General features: G+C 36.6%; 1 protein-coding gene across 4 annotated transcripts in view; it reads right to left on the bottom strand.

Moving 5' to 3' along the window:
- LOC128547759 (forkhead box protein N3-like) overlaps positions 1-23,296 on the bottom strand; it is a 67,725-nt gene that overhangs the window by 21,182 nt on the left and 23,247 nt on the right. Inside the window, exon 1 of one of the 4 annotated variants that reach the window (XM_053520919.1) lies at positions 9,633-9,780. The exons of 1 other annotated variant lie outside the window; for it this stretch is intronic. The gene's annotated coding sequence lies outside the window, so the exon portion shown is untranslated. Of the gene's footprint in view, positions 1-6,421; positions 6,691-8,695; positions 8,873-9,632; positions 9,781-23,296 lie in introns of those variants that run through there. 2 more of the 4 variants (XM_053520926.1, XM_053520912.1) reach the window with 2 other exon arrangements.

Below are 23,296 nucleotides of genomic sequence, written 5' to 3'. Positions count from 1 at the left end.
CAACATGAAACATACAGACTAAGTTGTCAATAACAGCAGTATATCCGCTTGATCTATAGTATCACAGCATCTCTTATCATACTACAATAATTAACAACAGAAATCACCTATTTATCAATTTTCTGCAATGCATTTTTCATGTAAAGATAGAGTTTTTAGACAAGATTTTAACAGCATCCTATAGTTTATCCTCCATATTTGTTGTAATGTAGCCATGGAAACCTGCAATCACATGACACAAGGTAGTATGGCTTCTGCTGAAGCCAATTTTTCTCACTTCTGTAGGAATTTTACCTCAATTTTTATATGCAGTATTAACAGCTTTCCTAACAGAGCGAAACAGATAACTGACAAAGGTGCTGATAAAACTGACAAGTTGATGAAAAAAATAGGACAAAAAATTACTTAATTTTGTTCACTTATTGATTCAGAGTTCTGATGTCAATTACAGGCAGCAAAATTTTAATTCAAACATTAAATGCCAATTATTGGCTCAGACAGATATGTAGCAACTTATTACATTACTTAAATCAATTACTAAATTTCAAAACCAGTAAAGATTGTTGAAAATACTTACAAAATTATTTTATATATATATGCCCTCCTTTATTAATTAACAGAGTATTAATTCTTTATATTTTCATCCAAGTTTACGCCCAAGTTTAAACTTCAAATATCCAAAAAGTTCTTTAAAACCTAAACTTTAAACACTGGCATAAAATGATTTAGTGTCATTTCTCATCCCACTTAAATAAAGTAAGAACCCCTGCCTCCTTCTGTTAAAAGAGGACCTGTCATCTCCCTGTGAACTTGATTGACAGTCTGGTATCACAGTTTGACATTTTAACAATATATACAATAGCAACCAATAATAGGTATTAATTGTTTGATAATCACACAATGTTTTCATTTGATTTCTAACAGGTGATAATACCGCACTTGTTGCAGTTAGTGGGCCTGGTCAAGCCAAACAAGTACTAACTGTGAAAACATGTCTTTAAAGTAATCTTTTGAAGTAAAACATCAATCAAAATTTATGTTTGCACTAACATTCTTTAGTGCATAAAAATTCAATCTTTGTGAAAAATACAGCGTCACACTTGGGGTAATATTTTTTCATTTAGTGTTTATTTATAAACAATTATCTATCAGCACTCTTAACATGCCCCTCCCCAAACCCCCTTGCTCCATTTTGATCAGACTGGACAAAATTTTGTCTTTCATGTTTTTCAATTTTATCCAAATTTTCACTTCATTCCATATAAATTAAAGGTTGTTATTCATTTATTAACAAGCAAATTCGATGAATTGGAATCCCCCGCCAAAAGGGTCAGAGTTGAGGAACGGCAAAAAAGTATATCCTGCAAAAAGTTAAGAATGTTACCAAGAAGCAAATAATTTCATTAGTCAAATCAAATTAAAAGAAAATGAATGGTTTGTTTGGGGGGGGGGGGGGGGGGGGGGGGAGGATACAACAGTTTGTAAGGTGGTGACCAGGTGTAGGTACACAACATCACATGTTTATAATAAATGTGCATGGAAAAGAATGGAAGAAGTTTAATGAAATTCTTCCAATTGGTTGGTTTGTTATGTACAGATCTGTGGATTTTTAAACAATTAAAGGGCAATAACTAAATGGAAAATTGACCAATCGAAAAAAAACTTGAAGGGCATCGTCGCAGTATCTTGGTTCATGTCTATTTCAAGTTTGATGAAATTCTACCTGCTAGTTACTGAGAAATGGCTGCAGACGGACATTTTTCATTAAATCAAGGGCAATAACTCTGAGGGAAATTGACCTATCAAAAAAAAAACTTGACGGGCATCAGCGCAGTATCTTGGTTCATGTCTATTTCAAATTTGATGAAATTCTACCTGTTAGTTACTGAGAAATGGCTGCAGACAGACATTTTTTATTAAATCAAGGGCAATAACTCTGAGGGAAATTGACCAATCAAAAAAAAAACTTGACGGGCATCATCGCAGTATGTTGGTTCATGTTTATTTCAAGTTTCATGAAATTCTACCAAGTAGTTACTGAGAAATGGCTGCGGACGGACGGACGGACGGACGGACTGACGGACGGACAACGCCATTTCAATACCCCCCTCCCGATTTCATCGGCGGGGGATAACAAAATCAAAGTGAGGATTCTGTTGCCCATGGTCGAACTGAGCATGGATATATTGTCCAAGTCGTGTTGGATATATCAACATTTAAATAAAATTATGAAATTATTTGTTTTGTTTTTTCAGCTTTACAAAAATTATTTTTGTGGAACAAAACCTATCATATTCCCACCTGTCATCCCATCCACACTTTTCATATGACATAAGATCTGCTTTTTTCTGTGATACTAACTTTGAATGTTTGGAAGTCAGTTCCCTAAATCATGTGTAAATAACATATAAAAGTTTAATACCTATCCTATCATTATAATCCATTTGTAGAGAGGGGGTAATGTGCAATGGTTAAATCCCAAACAAAATAGTGCAAAGTCCTAAGATAACAGTATTGAAATTGTTGGTGACATTGAGAAGATTAAGATCTGAAATGTTGAGATAAATAGTTTATGCCTGCAGATTGTAGCAGCCACCCAGACCCTTTCCAGTGCTGATAAAATTATTTGGGATATAACATCTCGAACAGTACTAACAAAATCCTTTTATTGATGAACTATCAAGACAAAATGACTCTCCATATCTTTCAGCTGGATACAATTATATCTAAATTAATAAAATTATTAATTTATACATCGTGATGGAAAACAAAATAATAAAGTAATCTATAAATCTATCTTAATGTTGCATGCTTCTTGTTACAACAATATATCTATCTCAGTTTGATCAGCCTTCACTTCCTTGATGGAACAGTTAATATATAAATACCTATGAATGCAAGGAAAGTAACTATGCCCTGCAGCAAATAATGGTTTCCAAGGTAAACGATATGCTGTCATGACAACCTGTATACAACAAGTATTTGACATACAATCACCTCTGACACCTGTCTGCAATAGGCCACTTTGCCACAAAATTATCAATTACATTAATTCCTTTATGCTTTTCTGTAAATGAAGAATTAGAAAAATTAATGTGTACTAGCAACAAATCAGAATTTTTGAAGCTTTGTAAGTTTGTAAAGGTTATCCTACGAATTGCTAGAAATTAGAATGTAATCTTTCCTCCATATTTACAGATTATTATTTCTATTAATATGAATTGTGCATATATCACGTGTTTAATATTAATTGTTTATAACTGATATACTGTACTTTGATGTGTTTATATATGGTAGCCTCGTAACAGATCATATTGTCTATTGTAAATTCCTCATATTTGCATGTATGTACATGTATTGAGAGAATAAACGAGATGTTCTGTTCTGTTCTGTTCAGTACTTTTTGGGTACATGGTAACTATTATTCTCAGTAGGTTAGAAATTAGAATGTAAAATTCAGATTTAAAGGTTAGACAAGCCATGTACCTGGGATTTATAGCTTTATTAGTGCAATACTAATGTTTAGGAGTCAATGTTACCACAATTTTGGGGTCATAAATTTCTTTATGGTCCAGTATATTAGCTACTCTATTGAAAGCTCTAGGCCATAAATGCAACTAACATATTTTACTTGTTAACTTTATTACTGCTATTTAATTAAAACATTTATGACACAAACTCTATGCAAATTGTAGATGAAGGGGATACATTAGTTACAAAAATGCATTTTATGGCAAAATGTCCCCTTTTTACTGAACAGTATTGGATCCATGTCTAAAACATAGATTAACAACCCCACCAATACTATTCTTAGGACAAACCATAAAAACAGAAATTTATCATTTACATAATTTACAACAACCCTCAAATGTAAAGCACCTTTGAACGTGTTTGTCATGAAAAGGGCGCTATATAAATCTGGTATAATAATATAAAGATGCATTTCCATCATAAATTAAAATTTGAATAGAACTAATTTTTTGCCAGAATCTGAACTAATCTGAATCTGCTAATATTACTGGCCGAGGCTATCCACACGAAGGTTGTGCCAATAATTTTCCTTATCCGCACGACCGTTGTGCCGATCATTTTCGTTATTTGCCAGGAAAGCCATGTCGATTATTTTTGTTATTCATACGACTAAAAATACTGTATACATGTGTAAAATTAGGTTAAGATTGTCCTAAGCTTTCCCTGCTAATCAGATCTCCACAGTACCTATCATTTCACAATTTCTAGCATACAATTTGCTAAGTTAACAACCTGCGGCAGCGTGCAATTGTGATTCCTATAATTATTATAATGAATAACTTATGCACGATTTGTTGAATTAAAAGACATAAAATGAAAAGTAAGAAACCTGACATTAAGGTATGATAACTTACTAATTATGTATGCAAGTATAAGTTTTCTGTGCATTCTTTCGATTTATTTGCAGTTGATGAATTATATAATTAACTAATTTAACTAATAGAAAAATGGTATGTAATATTATCATTTGTTGCGAGTTTGTTAGTATCTAATTAATGTCTACAGATTTAATATCTTAAACAATGAACATGATGCTTATAGCTATTTTTTTAACTATGATATACCTTATGCCAAAAATAGAAACGCTACCGAAACACCCATCGTGTGGATAAGAATACTAATTGGCATGACTGTCATGCGAATATGAAAGATAATCGGCACGAACATCGTGCAAACAAGAACAAGAGCTGTCACTAATGGTGACAAATGCCCCCACAGCGCCTTGATCTTTTTTTTTGTTTTTGGGTTTAACGCCGTTTTTCAGCAGTATTTCAGTCATATAACGGCGGGCAATTAACCTAACCAGTGTTCCTGGATTCTGTACCAGTACATACCTGTTCTCCGCAAGTAACTGCCAACTTCCCCACATGAATCAGAGGTGGAGGACTAATGATTTCAGACACAATGTCGTTTATCAAATAGTCACGGAGAACATATACCCCGCCCGAGGATCGAACTCACGACCCCGCAATCCGTAGACCGACGCTCTACCTACTGAGCTAAGCGGGCGGGCTGCCTTGATCTTTGACCTGGTGACCTTGACCTTTGACCTGGTGACCCCACAGTCAGTAGGGGTTGTGTTCTCAATAAGTACTATCAGCATGTGAAGTTTGAAGGTCCTGGGTGCAGTGGTTCGCGAGTAAAGTGCCTTCATGCAAAAAGTTAACGTTGTGACAACCAAACTAATGGACGGACAGTTGAAAACTAACATGCCTCCCTTCGGGGGCATAAAAATAATCAGCAAAACTGTCTGGCCCAGAAGACACTTCCTTATTACCTCTGTAAACACTTCAGTGACAGGAAGTGAAACTTGTTAATCTTCCTCTAAACAGGTGGGTTTTTTAATTATTCTTTACTGAATGCTTAAGATAGAGTTACATGTCTCTTAAAGACTGATTACTCCTATAAAGTGTTCAAAGATTTTGAACACAGGCTCTTTGATCTTTATCTGGTAATCCATCCATTTATTAGGCAATTCAACTCCAGCCATTTCTGTTTTCATGAGTTTTAGATAACATTTTGAGATTTTTTTATTCTGGAAGTTAAGCATTACACCACCAGTAGATCTGTTTAGTCTAAACTTCATTTAAAGAGCTATTGGATATATAAATTATTAGTTTTTTAATCAGCTGTTTAGATAGCTTCTAGTATTCCTGAACACGAAATAAGTTCTCATCTCTCACAAAGTAGAGACAATGGTCAAAAAGCAGTTTCAAAAACCAGGACCTCAAGAATATTCAAACTCTTAATTCAAGATTCAAAGCATTCAAGTTTTATCCCAAAAAGAGTTAGTTTCATGGATATAATTTGACTGACAGAAATTTGTAAGCCCCAATTTGTATGCCCCTTTCTAACTTGTAAGTCGTAATACTTTATGTTTAATTTATATCATTGACAAATCTCGGATAATACCGTCTTTGTAAGTGGCTGTAAGTTACCTTTGTTGACTAAAGGAAACATTTCCTGTCTCGATGTTTACACTAGCCATTATGTCGGGATTTTAAACACTTTTACAATCATAACACTGATTTTAATCTAACAAAATAAAAACGTTTTAAAGCTATAATAATTATGATATTCAATCTTTATGAACTGTTATAAAAAACCGGCCTAAGTGTACACTTTTTTCAATCTATGAACCCAGGGCTGTTCTATGCTAGATCTTCGTCACACAGTTGTTTCCTTGTTTCACTTTAACTTCATTAATAACCATAAAGAATAATGATTTGTTACGTATATAATTAACATAATGATTAGTAATAACAGCATAGTGAACCTAACATCTCTGGTTAAGCTTACAAAAAGTTATTCATAAGGTAACAAGAAACCAATTTCTTCCTTCATTAATGACACTGTCGTCTCCATATTAAAAAAAAATGAAAAATCTTACCCCCAAAACAATAAAGTAAGTTGTGTCAGCTAGTTAATCCCACAGAATCACTCTTGTTTTACTGAATTCTAATCCAACAACAAACTTTAAGCAACTTCTCAAAGTTATTTTGACACAAATTTAATGAGATAAAATCCAGAGACACAAGATGGCTTCCCTAACAATGTACCACATCATCAAACTGAATTGTGGGATACTTTTGTCAAATAGTTTCCTTCCTCCCGAAAAATAATAAACACAACTAGAGTGTACTGAAGTGTAACACAGCTGAGATGTGTACTAACTTTGCTATCCCATCAGCCACTGGGGCAATTATGCGTTATGAGATAGAGCATCTTAACAACACAGGCATCATAGCCATGGCAACAGACCACGGTTGTCCTAGCAACAGAATTTAATAAGAATTCAGCTATACAGCCGACAGGATAGTGGCCCACAGGGAAAATGTAGCATGAAGATAGAGGGCTGATAAATACAGGACAATAAGAGATGTCCCAATTTTATGCAGTAATTATCAACTACTAGATTAGATTAATGTCATAGATAACAGGGAAATTATACACTTCTTGTATATCTAATGAAATAGTTCATATCTTGGACTGTTATTACAGCAATTATCTAACATTATATGCAAATAATTAAGGTTTTCAGATAAAGCAGAAAGAAGAAATATCTACGCAAACTAAGGCAAAAATCTGTATATTTTACTAAACATTTTATACTGCTGGTGAAAATGTCACTATTTACTAATCCCATCCATCAGTATGCAGATTACCAATTTTCAGTGAATGTTAAAGTTTGGATTAAAATGTCACCTTCACATGAAAACTGATCTCCCAACTTCAGCTACTGTTTCAACTTAATTGGCCAATTTTATTATAAGTGTTGGTATAAAACAAGGGTTTTATATACAGAACTTAATATCACCACTCCTGAAATGTGCATCTTATCAAAGGCAGCGATTCCGCTATATCATTAATATATAGCATTGAACTTATTATTATATATACTTGAGCATCTAAAGGGGCATAACTCTTGCATAACTGAAGTGACATAAACCAATACATCTGAGAAATTTGTGCATAAAATTTTAACTTTAATGCTTCTTAAAAACTTAAAAGAATTAAGGGTCATCATCTAGCATTTATAGTCACAAAGTATATAAAATCATGGTCAGAAAGTTAGAGCAAAATGTGATGTTCCCAAGGCCGTCGCGTACTTTTTTGGCCAAGCATGATATCGGCCGTAATCTGCCGTGCCAGATTTTCTGCATTAAATTTCATCTTTCGCGTTGATTTAAAGTACCGAAATATTGCCTTCTTAATGTAATTATCCACAACGGGCACCGGGCGGTATCTGTCATAATTGCCCTCAGGGGTGAAAACAACTTCGGCACACTTCATGTCAAACGTATTGACCCTGCTTGATTGGATTAATCATAATTAAACGATTATCTGATGGATCTTTAATCCGGTATGATTTAAAGGATGATTTTTTTAAAATCTATAATAATTGTTTTAATACAAAAACAAGAAGCTGCGATCAATAAACACTTGATGCCCCTGGTGGCATCCTTGTCGATACAAAGCAACCTAAGTCCAAAACGAGGTCAAGTTCAAGGTCAAGGTCAAACTGAGGTCAGGTGATGTCTGAAGATGAGGAATGGTCACAGGTTACATCCTGCATTAGTATCAATTCATTCTTGTAAGGGGTATTGATGCCAGACGAAACGGTCCAATTTAGTTAACCAAGAGATGGCCCATATAAAGCAACCTAAGTCCAAAATGAGGTCAAGGTCAAGGTCAAACTGAGGTCAGGTGATGTCTGAAGATGAGGAATGGTCACAGGTTACATCTGCATTAGTATCAAGTCATTCTAGTAAGGGATATTGATGCTAGACGAAACGGTCGCATTTGGTTAACCTCGTACGGACGGACGAACGAACGGACAGGACAATCACTATTTGCCTCCTGCATCAGTAGATGCCGGGGGCATAAAAACATGCTGTATGTTTGAAAAATTGGAAACAATTGTGTTTTTCGCGGCGTAATGAAACAAAACTAACTGAAAGCTAATTTCGACTAATCTTAAATAAATGCTTTAAATCAAGTCTTGGCTGACACTCAGAAACTGAAATACATCAACATTGTATTGTATTTATAGCAATCTGCTAAAATTGGGCAAATGTTGGATAGCTATCCTTGAAAAATATAATGAAATTGACTGAAAATCTTAACCGAAAATGCTTTCAAGATGCAAGAAAAACGCACTTACAATTCTTAAAATTTTCTCGGGGGAAGACCTCCAAAACCCCCTTAAAAAAGGGGGGAATCCCTCTTGTGCTTCCCCCTCTCCTGGCTTCGACACTCTGGGGACGCCGACGGCGTTACATAGCCAGACCATGTTTTCGAAGCCGGCAACAGCCCTGGTTCCATAACATGCATTTGTCTTAGGATCAGCTAATTAATTCAATTACAAGAATCAAATCAAGGTAAACTTCCATTATGTTCAGCAGTGTTCAATGTGAAAATGGAGCTCCCGGCAGCATCTTAAGCTAATACACCAATTAAACAAAACAAAATGCCAATGTTTTATGACACAGTTTTCAAACCTGCACAAGCTTCCCCCATAACCAACCCCCACCCTTTCCAAAATCAGTAAAAAAAAAACAAAAAAAACTGCAGCATCAAATAATCAAATAAAGGTAAATATATTAAATGGCCCTGCAAGTGAAGACGTACAAGTATGGGATGAGAGAAAACATCAAGGTTCCTGAACTATAAGCAATTAAGCAAAAATCTTTTTTTATCTAACAATCACTGGACAACAGAGAAATTTGATGGTAACAGAAGAAACTTGTACTACACATCTTTGGTATTTTGTGTACCTTGATTGCAGAAATCTAGATACAAGAATGTCATTTAGCCCTTACAATAAACATCAACATCAGGATGCTGGTATGGTATGAGAAAGAAAGAATCTTAGATAATTTTTTTCCTAACAAAAAAAAATGTAAAAAGAAAATGTTATTTCCAACTGAACTTGGAAGAATGTTTCCCCAAATATGTAAAAATTAAATTGCATGAAATATGAGAATAATATATGAAACAGATAACATCTTACTACAAAAACTTGTTAAACTTCCTTAAGTTAACATTTTATGATTTATAAAATGAAACATTACATTCAAGAATGATTTAAGTACACATACTTGTATGTTATTTTAAAACATATCCTTAGTAATGTAAAGAATGCCTGCTCCACTTGAGAATCTTATGTTGACAAAAATAAACAAGTAGTACTATTATAAGACACAAAATGACGTACACACTATTCTGTCAATTTTTTAACGCAAGTTAGCCCTGGGGCAGAGATAGTTACACGAAATTTCATCTTAACCAATAGCTGTCAAGTATCCATGGCAACAATACACACTGTCATTTGTCACTGATCGTCAAGCGTGTAACAGCCGGTGTGCGAAATCATCTCCATTTACATCCCAGCAGTGAAACAAGTTATTTCCCCATTTAAATGTACATAAATACTCAAACCGTCGCTATGGAAACGAAAATAACAACTCCAGCTGCTGCATGAGGATTTAATACAAAGAAAGAATTCTGTCTAAAAATCAATCACTTGCCGATCTCTCACTTTCCAGGATATTGATATGTAGGAAGCTAATAAGATTAGAGCAGTAAGACATAGCAACTGTGCTTAACTTCAATTTTGGTGAATTTCTTTTTTCTTCATTTTATTGTTAGTACTATAAATAAAAGCTATACAATAAGATATTTAGCTTCCATTTCTAACAAGATTACAGAGAGATAATAAAAAGAACATGAATGATATCAATTTCAACATTGTATGAAATGTGTCCCTGAAAATGCTTGACACAGAAAGTAGAAAGTCCAAGAAAAACCCAATCCAGACAAGTGGTCAAAATGGGCTTAAGTCGCTTACCCCAGAGAAGATCGCAACCTTTAGACCTTGCTTCTTAGCAAGTTTGGTGAACATACACTAAGCAGTTCATTTGAAGATATCTGATGGTTTTTCTGTTTTTGTTGTGGTAGCCCCTAAAATCTGACCTTGATCTTTGACCCCAAAGCAAAAGATGGTCACCTACTTGCCACAGGCAATCACTCTATGAAGTTTGACCAATAAAAGCATTCTCTAGTTACTGATCAGAAACTAGAAAGACAATCAATGAGCAAAATAATATCTCCATTCCTCCAAGGCATAAAAATAATCTGACATGAAACTCCCTACAATATGTCTATTCGATATTGATGATATTTTCATTTGAATTAAAGGGAATCTATATATTAGTACAGAACTACAGATAGAAATGCAATATAATTAAGTCCAACTAGAGCTATCACTAAAGGTGATGAATGTACCCCCCACACTCACTGACACAGTATATTGCAATCTGACGCACACAAGATTGCATAACTATGTGGACTGTATGCATATAGACTGTATACATATAGTATAGTAACAAACAAGAGCTGTCGGAGGACAGCAACGCTCGACTATTCAACAGCCTTGTCAATTGAATGAATACAAAAGTTGAAAAAGGGGCATAATTTTGTAAAATGCAAAGTAGAGGTATTGAACCTCTGTACTGCATGTCATATCATGACAGTGAAAAAGAGTGTGAAGTTTCAATCCTTTCAATTTGTGGATACTGAGCAGGGCTTCGGAAATTTGCAGGTTTGTCGGTTTTGGACCATTTTTTGACTTTTCAGACCGATTCGTGAAGTGAAAAAAACGAAAAAAATCGGTCCCGTAAAAATGGAGAAAAGTATAAATTTCGGTCTGATATCTCAATACACGATCACCTGCCAAGTAGGAAATTGTTGGTCGCACCTTCAGATAATCAATAAACGTGTCAATTGGTCTGATTGTCACTTTGATAATCGGTCCGTAATTAGCGCGTGATGCAATCAGTGCTCGCGCGGCACATCCTTTAATGTTTGCAGACAGCCGACTGCGGTGTATTTAACATTTTTGACTGGTTTCCTAACGTTTCTGACTGGATCCAAATCATTTCGACGGGGATCCACTTCTTTTATTTAGGATCCGACGGATGGTTTATTTCAAAAGGCTATGTTTGATCACGGTAACAAACAAATGGTCGCTGCATTTAATCAATGAGCTATAATTGTACGTTATAGGTCTTCGATTTAATGAGACATCACACGGAAAACCGATAAAAATAATTTTTATAATTACTTGATTTGAAAAAATTACATGATTCATTTGTTGGGGCTCCAGTTGAAACAAATGCAGAAAATCGTCTTTGCAACCCGACTGTACAAAAAAGAAAAAAAATGGACGGGCAACCACGAATGATAAAGAAAACCGGTCTTTTAAAAAACGTTTCAAAATGAAATTTTGTTTACATCAGAAGAGAACATATAACTTTATAAAATGTAGTTGCTTGTTGAAGTACAACGTAAGTGAAATGAAATATCCGTGGCCAACCCGCGTGACGTTTTGGTACTATACATGCGGGAAATTCGATCTCAGCGTTCAAATAACGTACACATTCGGTCCGCGGCAGAGTATTCTTTAAATACTGAGGCTGTTTAGCAGAGAATATGTGTCGTGAAACTCACTTTGACGCATTGTATTTTATAGAATTCCGTCAAAGAATGAGGAAACATCACAAAGTATCTGCCGTGTATACGGTATCGAAGTCACGTGCGTTGGCTTTTAGACTAGTTACGCACACGGTGTCAATGCCTCGTATTATCTCGGAAAAACATCGAAATTTAAACAAAGTAACGATCACACATAATACTGAATAACTGTCTTCATTGTATGGTAACGCGCGGTGACTGGTAACTCAGTTTTAATGCATGATATGCTTATTTCTTTACTTTATCACGTTTTACAAAATATGTAATATTGGGAATGCGGTGGGTGGGGTAGCGCCGATGTCAGGATTTTCGTTTCGGACCGATTGAGTTATCAAAATTTCCGGAGCCCTGATACTGAGATACCAGCTTACATACAAAAACTTAACAAAAAACTGCTAAGTCAAAGGGGCATAATTTTGTAAAAATGCCAAGTAGAGTTATGGGAATTTCACAGTGCATGTTAGATCACGACAGTGAACAAGTGTGTGAAGTTTCAATCCATTCTAATTAGTGGATACTGAGATATCAGATTACATACAAAAATTTAACCAAAAACTGCTAAGTCGAAAAAGGGGCATAATTTTGAAAAAAAAGAGAGTAGAGTTATGGGACTTGCTTAGTGCATGTCAGATCATGATAGTGAACAAGTATGTGAAGTTTCAATCCATTCCCATTAGTAAGTACTGAGATACCAGCTTACATACAAAACCTTAACCAAAAATTTCTAAGTCGAAAAAGGGGCATAATTTTGTAAAAAAGCGAAATAGAGTTATGGAACCTGTGCAATGTAGATCAGTTCATCAGAGTGAATAAGTGTGTGAAGTTTCAATCCATTCCCACAAGTGGTTACTGAGTTACCAGCTTACATACAAGACCTTAACCAAAAATTTCTAAGTCGAAAAAGGGGCATAATTTTGTAAAAAAGCAAAATAGAGTTATGGAACCTGTGCAATGTAAGTCAGTTTGTCACAGTGAATAAGGGTGTGAAGTTTCAATCCATTCCCACAAGTGGTTACTGAGATACCAGCTTACATACAAAACCTTAACCAAAATCGGGACTCGGACGCCGACGCATGGGCGAGTGCAATAGCTCACTATTCTATGAATAGTCGAGCTAAAAATAAAATCCCATAACTCTGCAGAATATTTATATAAAAGAACGTAACATGCACAACTAGGGTTGGTACTGATCACTTGTGTAAAGTTTCATTAACTTGTGTGCAAGGGTTCGGAAGATTAGGCACACATAAGATTGCATATGCAGACTGTATGTACATAGTATGTTAACAAACAAGAGCTGTCACTAATGGTGACAAATGCCCCCTCAGCGCCTTGATCTTTGATCTGGTGACTTTGACCTTTGACGTGGTGACCCCAAAGTCAATAGGGGTCATGTACTCAATAAGTACTATTAGCAGGTGAAGTTTGAATGTCCTGGGTTCGCGAGTAAAGTGCCTTCATGCAAAAAGTTAATATTGGCCCCTGTGACCTTGACCTGGTGACCCCAAAGTCAGTAGGGGTCGTGTACTCAATGAATACTATCAGCATGTGAAGTTTGAAGGTCCTGGTTGCAGTGGTTCGCGAGTAAAGTGCCTTCATGCAAAAAGTTAACATTGGCCCCTGTGACCTTGACCTTTGACCTGGTGACCCCAAAGTCAGTAGGGGTCGTGTACTCAATGAGTACTATCAGTATGTGAAGTTCGAAGATCCTGGGTGCAGTGGTTCGCGAGTAAAGTGCCTTCATGCAAAAAGTTAACGTTGGCCCCTGTGACCTTGACCTTTGACCTGGTGACCCCAAAGTCAGTAGGGGTCGTGTACTCAATGAGTACTATCAGCATGTGAAGTTTGAAGGTCCTGGGTGCAGTGGTTCGCGAGTAAAGTGCCTTCATGCAAAAAGTTAACGTTGTGACTAACAAACGGACAGTTCCCTTCGGAGGCATAAAAACAAAGTCCCATAGCTCTGCAGAATATTTATCTAAAAGAACGTAACATGCACCATGCACAACTAGGGTTGGTACTGATCACTTGTGTGAAGTTTCATAAAATTGAGTACAAGGGTTTGGAAGATTAGGCGCGCACAAGATTGCATATGCAGACTGTATGTACATAGTATGTTAACAAAAAATAAAGTCCCGTAACTCTGCAAAAAATTTTCCTGAAAGAACCTGACTTGCCCTGTGCACAACAAGTGTTGTTACTGATCACTTGTGTGATATTTCATTAAATTGTGTCAAGGGGATGAGGAGAGATGGTGTGCACAAGATTGTGTCTATGTATATAGAATAGTAACAAAAAACAAAGTCCCATAACTCTGCAGAATTTTTTTCTGAAAGAACCTAATATGCACCATACACAACTACTTACTGATCACTTTTGGGAAGTTTCATTAAACTGTGTCAAGAGAATGAGGAGAGTTGGTGCGCTCAAGATTCTGTCTACGGACAGACGGACAACCTGAAACCAGTATACACCCCCTTACAACTTTGTCGTCAGGGGAACAAAAAAAGGGATATAGCTCGAAAGGTAATAACTGGACAGGGGCATGTCCACATTATGTGAATGATGTAAACAAAGTTTCATTTGAATTGGAAAGTGTAGGAGATGAGACCACATTTAAAAAAAGTCTTTGCTTGCTGTCTCCAGACCCTACATTTTAAAGTTGGGTAGGTAGGTAGGCAATTCTTTTTTTTGTGTGTGGGGGATTATACTTTTACCATTAGATATAATATTATGATAGTTATTTACAGAATATTTTCTGCTGTAAAAGTAAGACAAAGGATGAAATTAAATAATACAATTTAAACTTTCTTACTTATTATATTGCTAACTTAAAATTTGTGCAGCACTTGTCATATCGCAAAAAAACAAGAGCTGTCGCTAATGGTGACAAATGCCCCCCGCAGCACCTTGACCTTTGACCTGGTGACCCCAAAGTCAGTAGGGGTGGTGTGCTCAATAAGTACTATCAGCATGTGAAGTTTGAAGGTCCTGAATGAAGTGGTTTGCATGTAAAGTGCCTTCATGCAAAAAGTTAACATTGGCCCCTGTGACCTTGACCTTTGACCTGGTGACCCCAAAGTCAGTAGGGTTGGTGTCCTCATAAAGTACTATCAGCAAGTAAAGTTTGAAGGTCCTTGGTGAAGTGGTTCGCAAGAAAAGTGCCTTCATGCAAAAAATTAACGTTGGCCCCTGTGACCTTGACCTTTGTTCTGGTGATCCCAAAGTTAGTAGGAGTGGTGTACTCAATAAGTACTATCAGCATGTGTATGAAGGTCTTGGGTGCAGTGGTTCACGAGTAAAGTGCCTCCATGCAAAAAGTTATCATTGGCCCCTGTGACCTTGACTTTTGACCTGGTGACCCCAAACTCAGTAGGGGTGGTGTACTCAATAAGTACTATCAGCAAGTGAAGTTTGAAGGTCCTGGGTGCAGTGGTTCGCAAGTAAAGTGCCTTCATGCAAAAAGTTAACATTGGCCCCTGTGACCTTGACTTTTGACCTGGTGACCCCAAACTCAGTAGGGGTGGTGTACACAATAAGTACTATCAGCAAGTGAAGTTTGAAGGTCCTGGGTGCAGTGGTTCGCGAGTAAAGTGCCTTCATGCAAAAAGTTAACATTGGCCCCTGTGACCTTGACCTTTGACCTGGTGACCCCAAAGTCAGTAGGGGTGGTGTACTCAATAAGTACTATCAGCATGTGAAGTTTGAAGGTCCTGGGTGCAGTGGTTCGCGAGTAAAATGCCTTCATGCAAAAAGTTAACGCTGGCCCCTGTGACCTTGACCTTTGACCTGGTGACCCCAAGGTCACTAGGGGTGGTGTACTCAATAAATACTATCAGCATGTGAAGTTAGGCACACACAAGATTGCATATGCAGACTGTATGTACATAGTATGTTAACAAACAAGAGCTGTCACTAATGGTGACAAATGACCCCTCAGCGCCTTGATCTTTGATCTGGTGGCTTTGACCTTTGACGTGGTGACCCCAAGGTCAACAGGGGTCGTGTACTCAATAAGTACTATTAGCAGGTGAAGTTTGAAGGTCCTGGGTTCGCGAGTAAAGTGCCTTCATGCAAAAAGTTAACATTGGCCCCTGTTACCTTGACTTTTGACCTGGTGACCCCAAAGTCAGTAGGGGTCGTGTACTCAATGAATACTATCAGCATGTGAAGTCTGAAGGTCCTGGGTGCAGTGGTTCGCGAGTAAAATGCCTTCATGCAAAAAGTTAACGTTGGCCCCTGTGGTCTTGACCTTTGACCTGGTGACCCCAAAGTCAGTAGGGTGGTGTACTCAATAAGTACTATCAGTATGTGAAGTTTGAAGGTCCTGGGTGCAGTGGTTCGCGAGTAAAGTGCCTTCATGCAAAAAGTTAACGTTGTGACTAAAGAACGAACTAACGGACGGACAGCTGAAAACTAATATGCCTCCCTTCGGGGGCATAAAGATTGACCAGCAATTTTGACCAATAAAAACTTCTGAGGCGCAGCATTTTAAGTGGGTAGGTAGGGAGACAGCAAACAAACATATTTTACACAAGATACAGAATGTCATAGTGAACTTCAGGGTGGCCAACCCAGGTGACTTTTTGATATTATACACATGGTAAAAATCACTCAAATCATCTAACATTTTTGTTAGTAATTTCCTTGTTACCTGATGGCTTTTAACAAAATACAAAGCGTTGAAGACACAAAAACAAGTACTTTCCTAGGCACAAAACATCGGCCACACTTAATCAATACCGTCTCCAAACATTTCGCCCAAATTCCAGCTTGTACATTATTTATACATTTGGTCCATGAAAAAAAACAACATTTGGGCGAAGTGTTTGAGGAATGTATAAAAAATTTCTGGCAGACACTTTGTGGCACTCTTTATTTTATTAAAATCTGTCAAGTAATAAGGAAATTATAAGCAATTAATACCTGAACTGAGCAATTTTCACCGTGTGTACGATACCTAAAAGTCACATGGGTTAGCCACCCTATAACTTGTGCATTGTAATATATTGTTAAGTCCATAAAAGTGGCAAAACTCAATATGAAGAACCAAACATGAATTCCCAAATTGATGTTGATGATGTGTACCAAGTTCCATTTTGATCTGGATGGAGAGGAGATACAGAATGCAGGGTTGTAGTTGTAATATTCCCAAGTCCAACAAGAGTGCCAGAATGTCACAATATACGCCCATCACAGCAAATTTCTTTACTCTAACACCTGTATTTGCAAATGGAATTTTAATTTTGTGGTTGTTTAGTAATCATTGTAAGTCTTTTGTTTTTTTAAGTCCACAAAAAAAAACTCCTTACCAGGTAGAGATACCTTAAAATATACCTAAAATTGGAAAGTAACATCTATGTTGTACCACAGAAAAGTGGTCTTGGTTTTTCCCTACGGAGAATAATAAAAAAGTTACAATATAAGTTATTTATAGTAACAACTAAGGGAAGTTAATCTTAAAAAAAAAAAAAAAAAAAAAAAAAAAAAAAAAAAAAAATGAATCTTTACCAGGTAGAGATTGGTCAAAATACACCTCAAAATTGGATGTAGCATGCATGTTGTACTACAAAAAAGTGGTCTCGATTTTTCCCTATGACTAGTCATGAAAAAGTTACAATGTAAGCTATTTATAGTAACAACAAAGGGAAGTAATTCTAAAGAAGAGAACTGCGCATGACACTTCATCTCATGATTGTGTAGAATTGTGTCAAGTTAAATCAAAATCCCTCCATGCATGAAGAAGAAAATAATGCTTCAGACAAAGTAATTCTTGTATCTGACCTTTGGCCTCTAAGTGTGACCTTGACCTTAGACCAAGGGACCTGGTTCTTGCACATGACACTCCGTCTCGTGGTGGTGAACATTTGTGCCAAGTTATATTAAAATCCCTCTATGCATGAAGAAGAAATGCTCCGGACAAGGTTTTCATTCTTGTATCATTTGACCTCTAAGTGTGACCTTGACCTTAGACCTAGGGACCTGGTTCTTGCGCATGACACTCCGTCTCAGGATGATGAACAATTGTGCCAACTTTCATCAAAATCCCTCCATGCATGAAGAAGATATGGTCCGGACAAAGTCATTCTTGAATTTGACCTTTGACCTCTAAGTGTGACCTTGACCTTAGACCTAGGGACCTGGTTCTTGCGCATGACACTCCGTCTCATGATGGTGAACAACTGTGCCAAGTTTCTTCAAAATCCCTCCATGCATGTAGAAAATATGCTCCGGACAAAGTCTGTGGACGCCGCCCGCCCGCCAGGGCCGTTCCCATAATACGTCCCGTTTTTCAAACAGGCGTATAAAAAGGGGCATAACTCAAGAAAAGATAATCAGACATGAAAATCCTGATAAATGCATAAAATATTTTTCAATTTTATGCTGATAATGTATTACAGGATGGAAACTGTAGGAGGAATTGAGTATACAAACAAGAGTGCCAGAATGTCACAATATACGCCCGTCACAGCAAATTTCTTTACATTAGCACCTGTATTTGCAAATGGAATTTTAATTTTCTAGTTGTTTACAATGTTGTTTTTTTTTTAGAAATTATTGTAATTCTTTTATTTTTCTAAGTCCACAAAAAAAAAATCATTACCAGGTCAAGATACCTTAAAATACACCCAAAATTTGAAAGTAACATCAATGTTGTACCACAGAAAAGTGGTCTTGGTTTTTCCCTACGGTCAATTATAAAAAAATTACAATGTAAGTTATTTATAGTTACAACTAAGGGAAGTTAATCTTTAAAGAGAAAAAAAAAAAAAAAAAAAAAAAAAAAAAATTCTAAGTCCACACAAAAATCCTTACCAGGTAGAGATAGCTCAAAATACACCTCAGAATTGGATGTAACATGCATGTTGTACTACAGAAAAGTGGTCTCGATTTTTCCCTACGACTTGTAATGAAAAAGTTAGAATATAAGCTATTTATAGTAACAGCAAAGGGAAGTAATTCAAAAGAAGGGACCAGTGCATGACACTCCTTCTCAAGATGGTGTACAATTGTGCCAAGTTACATCAAAATCCCTCCATGCATGAAGTAGAAATGCACCGAACAGGTCATTCTTGTATCTGACCTTTGGCCTGTAAGTGTGACCTTGACCTTAGACCTAGGGACCTGGTTCCTGCGCATGACACTCCGTCTCATGATGGTGAACAACTGTGCCAAGTTGTATCAAAATCCCTCAATGCATGAAGAAGAAATGCTCCGGACAAAGTTTTCATTCTTGTATCTTTGACCTCTAAGTGTGACTTTGACCTTACCCCTAGGGACCTGGTTCTTGCGCATGACACTCCGTCTCATGATGGTGAACAATTGTGCCAAGCTACATCAAAGTCCATTCATGCATGAAGAAGATATGCTCCGGACAAAGTTTTCATTATTGTATCCTTTGACCTCTAAGTGTGACCTTGACCTTAGACCTAGGGACCTGGTTCTTGCGCATGACACTCCCTCTCATTATGGTGAACAACTGTGCCAAGCTACATCAAAATCATTCCATGCATGAAGAAGATATGCTCCCGACAAAGTCATTCTTGAATTTTTCATTCTTGTATCATTTGACCTCTAAGTGTGACCTCGACCTTACACCTAGGGACCTGGTTTTTGCACATGACACTCCGTCTCATGATGATGAACAATTGTGCCAACTTTCATCAAAATCCCTCCATGCATGAAGAAGATATGCTCCGGACAAAGTCATTCTTGAATTTGACCTTTGACCTCTAAGTGTGACCTTGACCTTAGACCTAGGGACCTGGTTCTTGCGCATGACACTCCGTCTCATGATGGTGAACAACTGTGCCAAGTTTCATCAAAATCCCTCCATGCATGTAGAAGATATGCTCCGGACAAGGTCTGTGGACGCCGCCCGCCCGCCCGTCCGCCCATCCGCCCGCCAGGGGCGTTCCCATAATACGTCCCGTTTTTCAAACGGGCGTATAAAAAGTGTGACAAAGGGAAGATGGACACAATGAGAGTTTGATACTATTGTACCTCACAAATGTTCCACACAGAGGGCATGACAAACATTTTTTAAGTAGCAACATAACCTAAACCTGTTGGAGGGATGTCCAGAAAGAAGCATTGCAAATTTGTAAAAAAAACTTAGTACACTTCAGTTGTACAGGGAAATCAAACTTTTATTCAAACAAATATAAGCATGTAGAGTTTTACCTATCAGATATTTGTTAAAATGCATCGCAGTAAGATTTTTCTTAAGAATAAAAAAAAATTCAGCCAATAAAGGATGTAGTCAAAGGTTTTACAGTCCTATGTTTTAAACAATCATTAATTAAACTTCAAAATATTAATTATTGCGCAAAGACATCAGCACTATAATTCAAACAGATTTTAAGTTGTAGTTCTATCTGCAATATTACTAGTGTTTCATTTATTCAAGTAAAGAAAAACAGTGCTGGAAAAATGTTTGTGTTTCCAGCAACAATAAACATCTTCAATAACACAGATCTGACTATTTATAGCAATCTTTTAAATAAAAATAACAGAGATGTATGCGCTCTCCTGGACCTAACATTTCCCGAAATATTTTGACTATTCCCTATGAGGTATCGATACTGAGCTGTATTGAACTGCTGCAGAGTTATTTGTATTAGCCACATCAGCAGCACACAAAAATCGAAAGGCGGGACATTTCCATGGCAACATTTTGCTTGTGTTGCTCAGTTACTTAGCAACCTTTACTGAGGCAGCTAAATTCAGTTCAATATTGTATGGTTCAGGACAGTTTATCAAGTTAAAACCAGGCATACTGAAGGAAAATTATAGATGGTGACGATAAAGAAAAAGCTGTGCCATGTTTTATGTAGAATAACATTTTATAATATTTTATAATACAGGGGTCCTGAAATATTTTCAGAGTCTACTTGTCCACGGACAAGTTGGGCCCACAAATCCACTTGTCCGTACCAAAGAAGAACTTGTCCGTACTTTTTAGTTTAAAAAGGAAAGGATCAGCATTATCATTACTAAATAAACAAATAATACAAAGATACACTTCTGTTGACTTCTATTTTGACTGATATAAAGTTTTTATGTTATGACTAGAACCATCCATTTGAAAATATGTTATAACTAGCAAGCTAAGTGACTAGAACATCCACTTGAAAATATATGTTATGACTAGCAAGCTAAGTGACTAGAACATCCACTTGAAAATATGTTATGACTAGCAAGTTTAGTGAGTAGAGAATAATTAAGAACACTTGAACACATGCCATTGACAAAAATAATCTCAGTATGCCTAGAATTTCTACCCTGGTCCCATAACATTCACTGAATACTGCACCAGTTGGTCTTTCAGGGGTCCTGAAATAAGCTGTCAGAGTTGTTAAATGTCAAAACAATCGACTGGAACAATTAAGCCACAAATTTTGGCTACTAAACTTTTTTACATAGCGCCAACCTAGCTCATCGATTTTCTGAAAATCAAAAATGAAAGTAGATAACGGGAAACCCCAGACTGGCACTCATTTTCAACTTCACGGTATAATTTTCCAATAATGATCATTAAATGTAGTAAACCAGTCCACCTGTCTATAAATGGCTGCATACATTTTTGTTTTGATAATTTAAGGGTCATAAATGATCACAAACAGATTAGATATTGCCTTTAGGCATGCGGAAATCACAGATGACGCCGATTAGTTTCGTTTTCATAAAATGTTTACCACGGAAATTTTACTTGTCCCCGGACAAGCCAGCTTCTAAAAACTGCTTGTCCGGACCGAGGAATCCACGAATCGGACAACTCGGACAGCTTATTTCAGGACCCCTGTAATAATATAGATATCATAACATAGGAAGAAAATCTAAAGAGAAACAAGAGGGCCAAGATGGCCCTAGGTCGCTCACCTAAGAAACACTCCATAACAGTGTAAAACATGTACGACCTAGTGATTTCAAGGAAACAAATATTCTGACCAATTTTCATTAAGATTGGACCAAAAAATTGGTCTCTTGCGATAAAACAAGCATTTTCTTAGATATGACCTAGTTTTTGACCCTAGATGACCCATGTTCAAACTCGACCTAGATTTTATCAAGGCAATCATTCTGACCAAAATTCATGAAGATCAACTGAAAAATACAGCCTCTATCACATACAGAAGTTTTTTCTTTGATTTGACCAAGTGACCTAGTTTTGACCTCAGATGACCCATATTCAAATTCGATCTAGATTTCATTAAGGCAATCAACCTGACCAAATTTCATAAAAATCAATGGAAAAAAAAAGTCTCTATCGCATACACAAGATTTTTCTTTAATTTGACCTAGTGACCTAGTTTTTGACCTCAGATAACCCATATTCAAAATCGACCTAGATTTCATCAAGACAATCATTCTGACCAAATTTCATACAGATCAATTGAAAAATACATCCTCTATTGCATACACAATGTTTTTCTTCGATTTGACCTAGTGACCTAGTTTTTGACCCAAGATGACCTATTTTCGAACTTGGTCTAAATTTCATCAAGGTAATCATTCTGACCAAAATTCATGAAGATCAATTGAAAAATACAGCCTCTATGGCATACACAAGGTTTTTAGGTGATATGACCTAGTGACCTAGTTTTTGACCCCAGATGACCCATTTTCGAACTCAGCCTAGATTTCATCAAGGATATCATTCTGACCAAAATTCATGAAGATCAATTGAAAAATACTGCCTCTATCACATACACAAGGTTTTTCTTTGATTTGACCTAGTGACCTAGTTTTTGACCCGAGATGACCCATTTTCGAACTCGGCCTAGATTTCATCAAGGCAATCATTCTGACCAAAATTCATGAAGATCATTTGAAAAATACAGCCTCTATCGCATACACAAGGTTTTTCTTTGATTTGACCTAGTGACCTAGTTTTTGACCCAAGATGACCTATTTTCAAACTTGGTCTAAATTTCATCAAGGTAATCATTCTGACCAAAATTCATGAAGATCAATTGAAAAATACAGCCTCTATGGCATACACAAGGTTTTTAGGTGATATGACCTAGTGACCTAGTTTTTGATCCGAGATGACCCATTTTCGAACTCGGCTTAGATTTCATCAAGGTTATCATTCTGACCAATATTCATGAAGATTAATTGAAAAATACCGCCTCTATCGCATACACAAGGTTTTTCTTTGATTTGACCTAGTGACCTAGTTTTTGACCCGAGATAACACATTTTCGATTTCGGCCTAGATTTCATCAAA

Source organism: Mercenaria mercenaria, chromosome 1 (genome assembly GCF_021730395.1).
Source record: "Mercenaria mercenaria strain notata chromosome 1, MADL_Memer_1, whole genome shotgun sequence".
NCBI classification, from domain to species: Eukaryota; Metazoa; Mollusca; class Bivalvia; order Venerida; family Veneridae; genus Mercenaria; species Mercenaria mercenaria.
The sequence above is the reverse complement of the archived record's forward strand: the minus strand, read 5'-3'. Positions and strand labels throughout refer to the sequence as shown.